Source organism: Bombyx mori, chromosome 18 (genome assembly GCF_030269925.1).
Source record: "Bombyx mori chromosome 18, ASM3026992v2".
NCBI lineage: Eukaryota > Metazoa > Arthropoda > Insecta > Lepidoptera > Bombycidae > Bombyx > Bombyx mori.
In genome coordinates this window covers 10,304,072-10,309,229 of record NC_085124.1, presented here as the reverse complement: position 1 = coordinate 10,309,229, position 5,158 = coordinate 10,304,072, and positions in this window count along the sequence as shown.

Sequence of the window (5,158 nt, the reverse complement as noted above, 5' to 3'; positions counted from 1 at the left end):
AATGTGACTTCACGAATAATTTAAAGAAAACAATGACGACAGTTGATAATGACCTTGACATCAATTAGTATCGGCAAATACAAACGTATTTATTAAGTACAATTATCCTCGTTCTAAATAATTTAAAAAATTAATTTACATATAATATGATTAACGTTTGTTTTGTATGGTTATTATTGGCAGCGTAGCCTATAGACATCATATCAGATCGATGTCTCAATTGTATTCTCCAGGTTATCCAATAGCCTTTCTGCGGGATAGTCGTCGGAGCACCGTGGTATGTGAAGAATTTCAACCTTAACAATGATCTAAATTTAGAACCAATATGTAAGTATCTTAACGTAGCGTCAGAATGCTACTTCGACGAAGCGGTGTAGCAAGATAAAGCTCTTACTGTGGCCGCCGCTAATTATACATATATCCGACCCAGACGACGGGGTAACGCAAAGACGCTTTCGCCCGGATCATTTCTTGTCGGATCCGCCGGATCTCTTAGTGCTTTTAGGCTCTTCAAGCACTAGTCACCGTCGTTATTCGACGAGCTAACAAGCCCATAGAAACAGACCATTGAGTTTCTAGTCGGATCTTCTCGGCGGGTCGCGATTCCGATCCGGTAGTAGATTTAGCAGAGCACTGCTCCTGCTAGGGCTAGTGATAGCAAATTCTGTCAGGTAGAACCCGTCAGCTCATCCCTTAGGCTGCTAGCGAATAGATAGGGAAAAAAATCTCGTTGTGTCGTTTAGTGGCTGTAAGATCTTTCAAACCAAAACACGTGACTATTTCCTGGTACAAATAGGCAGGTTGATGTTACCTATCTGTGCATGCCCATAAAATACTCTAGCACCCGTATATCTACGAGTATAACATTCCTTATTCGGCGATTTAGATCTATTCGTAAATACGGAATCGGAATTCGTAATTAGGTAGCTTTCAAAATAAAACATGCAATTATATAAAAATTAATTGCTCTATGACTAAGCTATATAATTTTTTTATTAGCTGTAAAATTATCTTAGGATAAGTTGATTTCGATTTGTCGATAAAAATCAAGTCGTAAAAAACTTCGTGCAGTGCCCAAATTGATTTCGATTGAAACTCCCAAGTTTGTACGGATCTGATAATCTAGTTTGTACTTCGTCGAAGAGCTTTGGAGTTTCCATTCCGTGATTATTGTGTCTTTTCAGAGGGTTTTTTTTTTCTTAGATAGACAGACGATGCTCGCGGTGCATCTGATGATAAGTAGTCACTGAAGCCCATAGACATCATCAACGTAAATGGCGTTACCCACTCTGAGAGTAGAACGGTACAACGGCTACTCAACCCTTCGAACCGAAAAGCATCATTGCTTCACGGCAGAAATTAGCAGGGTGGTGGTATCTACCGGTACGGGCTCATAAGATGCCCTACCACTAATATATTTTATTACTGTCGACGATAAACGTGTAGTTTAAGTGATGATTAATGTTTTGCGTCGTTTATCTATAAAACCAGTCTACTGTGTATCTTAAGGTTACTTATAAATATAATATAAGATAAAGAACGTAGAAAAGTTATTAAAGGCTGATTTGGGGCGATATCATATTCCGAAATTGAGATATAACTTTAGGCAAATATTTCAGAAAAGTGAAAGTGTCGTTTTGCTCGCTATTTTAACCTTTTTAGCTCTCTTTGTGGATGAAATTACACAATAATTTCTAAACCACTGTATTAAAATAATGTCCATGTAATATATATGTGTTACTGTAAAAGCCCGAACTACGGTAAATCCTAAGATTTTCTAGGAAATCTTAAGATTTACCAACTCTTAATGGTAAAAGTCCAAACCGTTCTATGATCATCGTTTATTTCGGACTTTTACCACCATTCACTTGGTAAATACACGGTAAATGTTGAGATAAATATACGTGTTCATACAACAACATAAAACACATACGTGTTCGGCGTTTGGCCTTGAAGGAAGAAAATGTTGTTGAAAATGAGTCAGAAGAGGACAGAAACAGTATTAATTTGAGGAATAAAAAACAAGAAGATGTAACATGATGCTAAGGTTGGCTGGTACTTTGCACAGAGAGTGAGTCTGGCTGTCCAACGAGGCAACGTAGCCAGTATCTTGGGGACTGTGCCTCCTTCAAGCGCGTTGGAAGATCTGTTCTACTGTGTGGGTTGAGTTATGTTAAATTATTTTTATTTGACTTTTTGTTAATAAACAGTGATCTAATAAAAAAATAAATAGCATATCACAGTAAAAAAAAAAGAAGATGTAACTGAAATTATTATGGAGAAGCTAATAACCATGGAACCGATTCAGAGACAGAAAACTCAACTCAAGCTCAAGAAGACCCAATATCGAAAAGGATAGAATCAGTCCAGACAATAAGAAAAAAAGCAAAAGACAATTTGGAAAACCAAGCTGAAAAAATGAAAACCATATCGTCTGATAAATATCCAAATGTGAAAGTTGGCCAAAATTTTACACTGAAAGTACCTGACATTGACAGAACTAAAACTGGCCCAAAAAGCATTATTGCAGTGTGTTAGATGTAACGGACAATGAGTTTTACCAACTGGGTGGGTAACAAAATTGGAGTACTAAAGCAGTTTTACACAAAGAATCAATTTACGTTATGCTCTGAAGAGTTTGTTAAGATAAATGAAGTTGTTAAAGATCTCTTCGATAAAGAAGTCTTCGAGTTGTCGGAAAATTGTCATTGACTGGAGGACAAGGTTGCAAGAAATGTAACTGCCTTAAAAAATGCTTGTCGAATTATTGATTATAATAAATTGTCGTTTCGCTTATGTTCAACTTGTTTATAAATCTAAAATATTAAAAAAATAAATGATTCAGTTAGATTAGTCATAATAGTAAGCATTATGTACTTTGTCAAGATAATTTTATTTGTGTTGTTTTTTTACTACAAGTGTTTAAAAAATTATTATTACTAGTTATTAAAACTCAATCAATAAAAATACCAAAATATATTATAGGCAGCGATTTAACTGATTAGTAGTACAAATGATTAATAATTACTCATAGGTATGTAAGGATTTGAATGATTGAGAAGTATGCATTGTTTTATTTCCAAAACCAACATTTACCAACCGTCACTGGTAAAACCTAGCATGTACATTCTAATGGTAAAAGCCCGATAAAATCATTTATTTTTTACATATTCTTACATTTACTCGTGTTGGTAAACCCTTTTTTTTTTTTTTTTTGGTCAGGAGGAAATCACCGGACTCCCACCCTCCACTGGGGATGGAGGGTGGGGCATGTCGGAGTCGAACCGACTGATACCTCCTGTCGCTCAACAACCAACGTCTAAACCTCGCATGAGACAGAACTCATGAAGAGGCAAAGGGAAGAAAGTGAAGAGTTTAGTGCGGAGCACATCTCTCCCATCGGCCTCCCCCTCGGGACGCCGGGCCAGCGATCGTCGGCGCCACGACCACCGGCCCTCTCGGTCGGCAGGCTGTCCGAAGCCTGCCTAGATGGCGCCGGTTTGAATAGGTTATCCTACGAAATACCCCGCTGGGTCAGACGCAGCGTGGGTCGAGGATAGCCGGCCTTCCATCACCCGGATGCTCTTGCGTAAAACGCGTGCAGAGCAGCTTGCACGTTGTCTTCTTAGGCCCCCTTCACCGGGCCCCAGACCGACATATGAGGGGGACCCGAAACACTTAGAGGGCCAGGGCTTGGGCGAGATCCGCCTCCCTGGCCCCCGCTCGACGGCGGCGGGCTTGTGCGTCTCTCACGCGCCCCGCCGCCTCCTTCTGCGAGATGGTGCACTCGCAGAAGTCGAGCATCGCCTTCCACGACTCGTCGTCGCCGAGCATCGATGCCACAACACTCGGCAACGACAAGTCGTTTCCTATTTTTGCGACGAGGACACGGCGCCACCCCTCCCATGCGGGGCAGGCAACGAGCGTGTGCTCCGCCGTGTCCAAGTCGTAACCACAATGGTAACACTCTGCCGTCGGCTCGACTTCGATCCGGTGCAGGAACTCACCGAAGCAACCATGCCCAGTGAGCACCTGCGTGAGCCGGAAAGTGAGGCGTCGTCTGTCACGATTCACCCAATTCACAAGAATCGGGCGAATCGCCTCGACGGTCCTACGACCAGCCGAAGGATCGGCCAGCCGCCTGGACCATGACTCCAGCACGGACCGCCGAGATTGGGCCCTCCGCGCTCTGACCACACTGGGGCTGGGACGCGCCACGCCCCGGGCACGAAGGTTAGCCCGCCACTGATAGTCAGCGGCGAGCGCCTCCGCCTCCAGGACCCAAGGCGGCGTCCCAGCCAGTACACACGCCGCCTCAAAAGAGATGGTGCGATAACCACGGATGACCCTGACCGCGATGGTGCGTTGCGGCCGTTGCAGCAACTTTGCTACCCCCACGGCCAGGGACTGGCCCCACACGGGTGCCCCGTATAAGGCCATTGACCGCACCACCCCCGTATAGAGACGGCGCGTCACCTGGTCAGGCCCCCCGATGTTGGGAAGAAGCCGGCTTAACGCGCCGGCCAGCCCCAACAAACGAGGGACCAGGTGCTGAAAGTGAGCACGGAAGGTCCAACGGTTGGTAAGCCCTAAGATTTACTGATAAAACCTAAGATTTACCAATATTCGGGCTTTTACAGTAACATATAGATATATTTTTTCGTCATTAAACTATGTTTGAAGCTGAAAATAAAACATATTTGTATAAAAACTTAGAAAAAAAATGTTTCATGTCTTTTTTGGTGCACGTTTTTCTGTACTTTGTCTTTCGGATCAACTGAAGTTTATTTTATGTAATTATCATACATAAATAATTAAATGGAAACGCGGTATTGGACGTAAAATCGTTCGCTCGAGAGAGATTTGTGTCCGACTCGTGAAGGTATTCCGCGTAGATGATAGTATTCTAAGAACGCGGCTTATCTTTAAGATATTTATTTTCGACTATTTCGGCTATTTTCTAATTTAAGTAAAATAAAAATTCCAGCCCTGACTACCATTATAGAACCGGACAATTTTCTTCATTAGAAATGTTTTTTACCGATCAAATTCCTAAAACATTTGTTCTAAGGATAGTGTTCACATACATAGAACAGTTACATAGTATCCACATGTAGATTTAACCATATATAGTTTGATGTAATTCCATCAACAGTGA